Raw genomic sequence first — 9811 nt, 5'->3', positions numbered from 1 at the left:
CCCCTCCAACATGTATTGGCACTCCAGGGCTGCGGGATCCAAAACAGACTCCCCCTCATTATTTCATTAATGCTTCAGGGAGATGGCAGTCCCAGGACTGCGAGGGGGGCGCGTGCCCCTTCTACTCTTTATTTAATTAAAGCCCCGGGGAGGTGGAGGTCCCCGGGGCCTGCAGGGGATGGGCGGCATTGTCCTGCACTGTATTTAATGAAAAACCTGGGGTAGTGGTGGTCCCTGGGGCTGCAGGGTCCAAAACAGTCCCCTTCTCTTTATTTAATTCAAGTCCCAGGAAGGTGGTGGTCCCTGGGGCTGCAGTGGGGCTGTGCAGCACCAGCACTGTATTTAATCAAAGCTCCAGGGAGGTGGGTGGTCCCCGGGTCCTGCGAGAGGGATATTCATCCCCCACACTATATTTAATGAAAATCCAGGGGAGGTGACGGTCCCCAGGGCTGCGGGTGTCCGATACTGATCCCTCTCATTATGTTATCAATGGGGATGCAGGGGGCCAGGCATCCCCTATCGCATCCAAAATATGAATGCCCCTGGGATGTGACCTTCTTCAGGGATTGTAAAAACACTGGCACTGGAGCCTGCACTTTATTTCCGCAAATTCACAACTTCGTTGCAAAATTGCAGCAAATGTTTTATAAAAAGTGTTTTTTAGCCCGAGGGGGGTCCCTCTGTGGCCCCAGCACCAGAGCTAAGGGGTCAGGGTGTCTCAAGATGGCTGTCAGCACTTCCTGGTTGAAGTGTTGGAAGCCAATCAGAGCTCTGCATTTCCCTTCACAAGCTTGTCATTATTTGCAAAGTCCTTGCAGCTAGAGCTATCCAAATGTATTTTCCTTTTAATTTTTTCAAAAACAACTGAAGGATTTTACACCAAATAAGTGAAAGTATAATCTGCGCACCGAAAGCTAGCTTTCTGCCAAATTTGGGGTAATTCTGTTCAGTGGCTAGGGCTGTAGTAGTGTCTAAAGGTCCTATAGGAATTAACATGGGAAACAAAACATTTTTTACCTCCCCCCTCTTTTTTCTCCGCCCCTCAGACCCCGCTTGACGGATCACTCCAAAACAGCCATGGGGGGTGGATGCTGAGCCTGGCTTGACATTGTGCTGTCCACACCTAAGCTTGCTGCTCCTGTCCTGCCCCCTCACCTACTGCACTCCGTTTTCCATGGGCAGGTCCCTATCCTCTACCTCCTGCCTTTTCTGGTCCGTTGTCATGCCCCTGCCTCCTCCCTCCTGCCCTTTATGGTCCATTATGCTGCAACTGTCCCTCCTGGCTGTCCGGTATAGACAGCTTGCTGCCTTTGCCTCATTCCCGTCTGCTCTCTGTTGTCCATGGGCATGGCCCTGTCCCCTCCATATTGCTTTCCACAGTCCGTTGTGATGCTCTGCCATCCTGCTTGCCCTGTGTGGTGTGTTGTGCTGCTGCAACCCCTGATGCCTCCCCTGTAAGGTCAGTCTGGTGCCCTTGTCTACCTTCCTCCTGCCCTCTATTTTCTGAGTTCATGTCCCTACCCTATTCCTCCTGCCCCCCCATGATCTAATGTACTAGAATTGCCAACATTTTGAACTTGGTTAGTGGGAGACTTTGAAAAAGAAACCTGGAGGCTTAATTTTACTCAAAGACTTACACTGAAAAAGAGGAGCTTTTAGGCAGGAGACAGATAAAGTAAAGCCCTTTTGGACTTAAAACATTGAGAGTCTCCTGCCTGAATCTGGTCTGTTGGCATGTATGGTTGTACTGCCAGTGCCTCTTTAAGAGAAACCAAGTTTTAGTTAAACAAGAACATTTTGTGTGGGAGATTTTGAAAAAATCCTGGGGGCTTGATTTTACCCAAAGACTTACATTGAAAAAGAGAAGATTTTAGGCAGGAGACAGATAAAGTAAAGCCCTTTTGGGCTTAAACATTGAGAGTCTCCTGCCTGAATCTGGTCTGCTAATATGGTTGTACTGCCACTGCCTCTTTAAGGGAAACCAAGTTTTAGTTAAACAAGAACAGTTGGGGTAAAAATTAAGTGTGATGACATATTTGTCATCAGAGGAAGATTGTGAACGCTGAACCTATTACTAATAACAATTATGTATTACAAGTTATGAATTTGCATAAAAATTAGTTAACATATAAAATAATGTGCGATTTGGAAAATGTGGCCACTTGTGTGGCTGTCATAAAATATGTAATGTTTTATTAAATGCGTACTAATGCTTATTTAGAAATGTATATGAATAATAATTTTGCAGAAGTATGTCATATTAATGATTTGATGCTATGTACTTGCTCAATTGATTGTAGGCCTTAAGTTAGCGAGGTTTGGGCCTTAGTATTGCACGGGCTCATATTAAAATACAATGACTGAATACATTTGTGAATTCATGTGTAGAAAATAAAGATGTATTGTTCTAAGGTTGACCAAACAAGTAGCAATAGCCCTTAACTTTCCCATGAGAACTGCTTGTAGAATCATGCTGTACCTAAAAAGTTACAATTGTTAACTTGATGCGTGAGACAGCGACAGGAACTAACAATGGACACTCTGACTAGAGTATGGAAGGATACAAGAAAAGTTACCTGACAAGTCAGACAATGGGAACGGAAGGAGAAGAACCAATCATCAACATGTGAAAGATAGTTTAGTTTTATCATAGACTTCAACTTGAGCTTTGATTGGATTAACTGATAATGTATGATTTTCTGACCAATAGTAATGTGGGAAATACATTAGGTGATTTTGACTTAAGCGGACAGCACAAAGGAGAAACTTTACCTCAATCTTCATTCTTATTGTGTTTATGCAATTTTTATTTGGGAGCAGGGCAGTTCCTGATTAGTTTATTCTTAACTTTAATCTTGTAGCTTGATGGCTGAATAATTTGATGCTGCCCTTAGAGATTTTCTTCATGGTTCATGTTGCCTAGAGACCCCTGTGTCTGAACCGTCCCCTACCATTGCAATTTGCTGTTGCTGACAAGACGGATGTCCAACTGATGAAGAGAATTGCAGCTTGACAATCTATATTGAGGAGAGGTATAAAATGACATTGTCCTGTTGTAGATAATCCTAGTTGTTCTGAGTACCAACTGCTGATTTTGTTAGAGCCATAGTTAGATGTTTTCCAAATTAACTTTGACTAAAACTGTTTTGCATGAAGCACAAACATGCTATTCTAATCCGAGATTCTGATAGGGACACACTGGAGATGTTAACAATATATTAATTGAGAAAATGTGCATTTACTCATTTGCTAAAACTAAATGTATGCTATATCTAAAGCACAGTTATTCTGGTTGTTGATTTGTACTGTGATTCTGGAAGGTTTAATTATCAATACATTAATTAAGTTGAGATTCTTTAGAAGATTTGGTCAACCAGTCATGTTTGTGTACGTTTATCAGTTGACTTTGAGATTGATTCATGTGATTTTAGCATTGTTAATTTAGGGAATGCATTCAAAACATTTATTTATGTGCACAAAGTATTTGCAAAACAACACAGAGATGACCAGTAGGTTATAGAATGTGTTGAAGTATTCGTGCCATTACATTTTAAAATTAGAACATGCTATAAATAATACTTTAAGTGATTAACAAAACACTTCTGTTTTGTTTGAGGCTGACTTCTTGTCCTATGCATGTATGTATAATTGCGCAGTGACATAATGCAGTCACTCAAAGTGAAAGCATCCAGTGGCTTGTCCATTCATCTATACTTTATGCTCTGGTGTGAGGGAGCATAATTTGAGTGACATGTAAAGAGTGGTGAAAGAGCATTGATTGCAGCACCCACACATGAATGTATGTTTGTGTGACACTTTTTGAATAACTTGAGGCTGACATTACAGCTGAAGCTGTCTTCAGACCAGACATAAAAAAGGGAGACAGTGGCCCAGCACCATTTTACAGCTGATGGATCCACATAAAAAAACATTCATAATAATAACATAAGTGATGAAGAGTGAGGTAGGGAGCAGCTGAAACTGGCAGAGGTGTAGGGAGGGGAATAAAAGAAGCTCATGGGGATAAAGAATAACACAAATAGAAAGTCAGTGGAAGCGGGATGAGTAACGGGACTGGAAGCATTGAAAAAAACATAGAAGGCCTGGAGGGGAATGAAAGGAGTGTGCAGAAAGAAAAGTAGGGAGAGAGAGGAAGGAATCACACACTTCCATCTGGTGCTGAATTTAAAATTAAAAAATAATCCCTTTAAGTATGCAGTGGAAGGTTACTACTCATTCTATCAGAAGATTTATGATTGTGGATGTAAAACAAGCGAACATTAACTAGTTTCATCTGCTTTTTTTCATGTGAAAAAATTATTATATTGCCGAGAAAAACGTTAGCAAGCATTCCCTGAAAATACAGGTGGTCCTTAGGGAATCTTTCTACCCTCTATGATCTACGGTTATAATACCTTCATCTGCTTCATTCCAGTTATTTTCGGGGAAAAAAATGAAAGTACTCTCAAAGCTGGGTGTACATTCCACTCCCAACCAAAAAAAGATAACATAATGGGGAGCCGTGGCCAACAGGCAATAGGTCAAGGGAGCCGTGGGTTGAAAAAATTTGGGACCAAACCTTAAAGTACTTTCTTCGGAAGTGAACACAATGAGGGCGGTCTTTTTATAACAAAAAGTATGGTCATTGCTCTAAAAAGCTAAAATTAAGACATATTTTCAAAGCGCTCAAGTAGCAACAATGTTTTTTTTTAACTTGTTGCTATTTTTATGTTTTTTAATCAGTTGATCACTTGATTATTTGATGCAAAAGGTACTTAAGCATTTTGCACACTTCTGCCATTGGGCAACATGTGGGTGATGTTTGGGCTACATCTGGGCTCTTTTTTCCTCTGGCAGCCACCTTCGTAGACTTTTTTGTTATCGAAGCACCTCATTTCCTTATTTACTGAAGTATCCTATAACTGAAATGCTTTCAGTTTGAGAACTTTAATTCCATCAAGATTGTATTCGGGTATGGCACAATTTGAACAATAATTTCAGAATGTTAGCACTCTAGTTGCTCATTACAACACTGTGGCAAAGATGCAGTTGACCACCTTAACTGCGGGCGTTATAAGTACATGTTCGAATCTGTATGTCAGAATGTTTTACTGAAAAGGATGAGAAAGATTTTTAGAACTAGAAAATGTATCCTAAATTTGCATTCTACAGCACTACCCATAAATTCGATGGCGAAACTAGAGCCTTCAGATTATGTATTTTCCTTTTTGTTTTATTTATGCAGCAGCCATGTAAAGCAAGCATTATTAAACACAGTTGACATAGAGAAACTATAAAACCCCAAAATCTAAACCATAAAACTACAGATCCCAGCATTAGTCTATCCATTGACCAATCAGAGCCTAAGCAGCTCTATAAACAGTCTGAGCAACACAATCACTGCCTTTTCTTTGCTGTGTTGCTGTATTGAGTTCCTGTTTTCCTCATGTCATTATAATATATATAATTGTACTGTTTATACATTGAAATATCTGTCATCTAATATTATTTCTAGTTTCTTTCCTTCTGCTTTGACTCAGTTGGTATTTAATCCTTACCACGTGGACTCTAGTTGGTGTGTTTTTTCCCTTCGGACTGTCTGTCGCAAGCTGGTCAGGCACCATTTGCTGCCCAACACTGCTGCCATTTTATTCAACCTAATTAAGCTTTGGCGGTGGACTTGGTCATGATCCCATGGAACAAGTAGCCCAGTTGAAGTGTTTTACTGGAAACAGATATTCTGGAGTCAATCATTGCTGTTCTGTCCTCTGCAGAGAGCCTGCACATGCTAATAGGCTTCCCCTGCAGTACAGCTTTAGTGTCCTCTTAAGGCACCTCCTTAATCTCCCTTGTTCGGCCTCTGCTCAGCCCACGATCCTCTCTTGGAGGCATCTTGTTAAAGGCTTCAAATATGTTTAACCCTACAGATGCCCATGTTATCAGGGCTCTGCAGCAATAATTGAAGACAGGAAAGTGTGTGTGTGTTTGGTGTTTTCTCTATGCTCAATATCTATATCTACATATATCTATAAATATATATGTATATCCTTGCAAGTGTCAACCCCCCTACTTATTGATAGGCTAACCTGTGGCAGAGCGAAAACAACCCAGTAAAACTAGGGTGAATCTGCCTGATATTGAGCAAGCTTTAAGTCTCAGTCCAATCCTCCTACTTTACCTCTTGACCTGATGTATTAGAGGTTGCAGAATTTGTATTAGGTTCTGACAAAGAGGCATTGACCCAAGCATAACAGCCTCTTTAGGCACTATAGCTGACAACTTATGTCCTTTTTTGCTGGTTTGCCTCACTCCAGACCTGCTGGTCCTCCTACACAGGCTAAGGCACAAGCTAAAACTATTACCAAAATGGATGCTCTACAACTGTTGAAAAAGCCTACTTAGACTAGTACCTAGCTTGGGCACACATATTTTAGCCTAGCTTAGGCCTGCGGCCTGTGCACTTTTACTCAGATATGTTCTGATTTGATTTATTCATTTTATTAATTTTAGTTCAGCTTGCTTTTTAGCAAGGATGTTTTATTTTTCTAATCAGCTGTGATTCTGCGAAAGCATTGTTATTATTTTTGTGCACGGCATTTCATCATGTACTTCATCCCAAGGCTGACAAGAACAAGTACATGATAATCTATCTAGTATTACCACCACAAGAGTGCTAAAACAGTCTGATACTTAGGCACAGAACGTAAATATGTTTTCTTATAAAAACGTCATACAGGCCAGGGAAAGGGAAGGAGGTCATTCCTTCAGGATACCCACCCACGCTGTATGCCATTTTACTGCTGACCTCGACCTTGTCAGCCAAGGAGATGGCGGGCAGAACCCTGTTCTCAAATAATGGCAGTAGGTGCTCTTCTCATGGACTAAATATGGACAGATTGGGCTCTCACTGCTATCCTGTCGCTACTAGTTAGAGGTTAGGTAGGATTCCTATTTGCTTGGGTTGTTTATTTCCTTTTCACTGGTCGTAACAATCCTACTCTTTCTACGTCTCATTGCCCTAATATTTGAAGCTCATATATTTTATCCTAGATTGCAGTGTTTCCAATAAATGTATTGAATACCATCCTTCATCTTTTCTTTCGCCTAAGTGTGTTTATGAGGCCTTAGCTAATGGGAGAAAGGGGTCAGATAGGTTGACCACAACTTCCCTGAGAGGTCACCGAGTGTCATCCATCAGGCTGTCACAAATCACCTTTGCTTTCCATGTTAGGGTGAGGTGCTGCTACATAGCCGAAAGGGTTGGGCCGACAGCTGCCAAGATGGTGTGAGATTGACTCAGTCACCCACAAGTGGTGGTTCTGCCGCCCTGATTCCAGCAGTCTTGTTCCAATAACGAGATTCCTACAACAGTTTACAGAAGCAGTTAATGAGGATGGGGCTGAAGAGAGTATAATTTCTCTTCAAGATTATAAGAACTCTGATGAGCATACAGATGTCTCAGTCAAAGTGGCAGTAGGTCCTGGTTACAAGCCCCAAAAAAATGTCATTTTTAAGCGCCTGACATAGGAGAGGGACTCTCGTGTTCCCAATCTCAATCAACTTTGTTGAGGGGCACCTATTATCCCTAGGTCATCATCGATCCTAAAGCCTCCAATTGGACATTGTCTCCTAAAATGGCTGCTGATGTTCAAAGTATGTTGCATAAATTCTTGCACAATGAGATTAGGAATCGTTTGTGGGCGGAACGCCCCAGACCTTCCCCGTTGGGCAGAGTGGCCTTCACTTCTGACACTGACCCAAAGTTGTCTACCTTCTTGAGCAAATTTTTCAAGGACCCTAGAAAAGAGATTGGAAGGTCCTGGAAAGACTGCCACGACAAGCCTTTAGACATTTCAGGCCCACTGTCGAAGATTTTGGATATGGTTTTTACGGCCAAAGATCAGAGTAATTCCATTGACCCAGACATTGTGGCTTGCATGTCCCAACCGGACAACTGTTTATTGGGCAATGCTAATTGCACCTTGTCCTCAGATCGCCAGTGTTCTAGTCTCCTCGCAACAGAACCAGAGCTTTGTGAGCTGGCAACCAACAAAGCAGGCCTTTCCGCCAATGGAGTGCTCTTTGGCGATTCATTTGTAAAGGAGGTCATGTGAGTCGTTAATACCTTTATATCAATGCATAAAGCATAACCTGCTCTAGAAAAGATCTTTTAGACCAATTTTTTTACCAGGGCTTGTCAAGGCAGGGGCCGCGCCGCCAGCTGTTTTCAGTATCAAGGTCCCACCCTTTGAGGCCAATCTATGCGGTGATTCTCAGGACGGAGCAACTCCTAAAAGGGATCCCCGTTCATCCCTTCGCTCCATAGGCTTATTCCATCATGGAAATTTCTGCCAGACATTTAATAATTCCACCTACTAAGGTAAGTCACTCCGCTTCTTCCCATTCAGAATTAAGGGGTAGGATTCATAATTATGTCCACCTTTAGGGTTGGATAACTCAGGATCTGTGGGTCCATCATAAGGAGTAGGGCTTCTGTTTGGAATTCCATGTGACTACCTCTCAGACCTCTGTCCCACACCAAGTACATTCTCCCACTCTCAAACAACACTTCATAGACCAGGAGTTGGCATCTTTCTTACAGAAACAAGCCATAGCTCCCTACAACTCTAATTCCACAGGATTCATAAGCAACATCTTCTCAGTGGACAATCTAGGTGGAGGTTTATTTCTGGTGATCAGTCTCAAGGAATTCAATACCTGGGTCATGTATATACATTTTGAAATGGAAGGAATACACTTGTTGTGAGACCTTCTAAGAGAAGGCAAATATATGGCCTGCTTGGACTTGAAGGACAGTTATTTGACAGTTCCAACCTTTCCACCTCAACATCGATTCTTTCAGTTTCAATGACCAAATATTACATACAAAATCTTGGTAATGTCCTTTGGCCCATCCTCATCCTCTTGGTGCTTTAACAAGTTTTAGAAGCCTGATGAACAGTTCTTGATAGCCAGAGTCTCAGGACCCTCGTTTTCTAAAACATCAGTTGACTCTCACAATTTACCTTTTAATTTGCTAGAGATTGTCGAAAACTATGACAAATCCAACCTTCTCTTTCTCAACAACAATCTTTTTTAGCTTTATGATAGATTCTGTCTCAGCCACCTTAGCCCTCCCACTTCAAAATATCAGGGCTATAAAAAAGGAGCTCTGCAAAGCCCTTTTGAAAAAGACACTAACTCTTTATTGGCTGACGAGAATGACACTATCGCTGACATCGTCTATCCAAGCATTTGTCCCTCTAGACTATCAAGCTGTACTACGAGTCAAGGTTGCATGCATGCAGAAAGATGTGTCTAACTCAGATCAAGTCGCTCTCACTCCGGAGTGTGTCACAAACTACAATGGTGGCTTAACCACATAAGCTCATAAAATGGGAAGTTCATATTTGGTCTGATTCTGGACATGGAGATGGAGTCTGACACCAGCCTTTTGGGGTGGGGCGCTTGCTGTGGCAAACTAACAGCCAGGGGGAGATAATCCAGAGCGAAACGTACTTTCCACATCAGCTGTCTAACTGTTAGAAGGTTCTTTTACAATTCATTATTTTTCTCCCCAAGAAGCTCTTTGTTGTATCCTGCTGAAAACGAACAGTGTTTCGGTGGTCCAGTATCTCAACCACTTGGGGTGTCCAATATTGCGTCTTCTAGTGGAAATTTCTAAAGATTTCTGGCATAATTGCCTTTTGTGTCAGATTTCAGTGATAGTTCTTCATTTTCAAACAGAACTCAGTGGCCAAGTGGAATTCCTGTCTTCTCAGGGATGCCAGCAAATGGTAACTTGATCCAA

The sequence above is a fragment of the Pleurodeles waltl genome, chromosome 6, assembly GCF_031143425.1.
Source record: "Pleurodeles waltl isolate 20211129_DDA chromosome 6, aPleWal1.hap1.20221129, whole genome shotgun sequence".
NCBI lineage: Eukaryota > Metazoa > Chordata > Amphibia > Caudata > Salamandridae > Pleurodeles > Pleurodeles waltl.
This window is presented reverse-complemented; position numbering follows the sequence as displayed.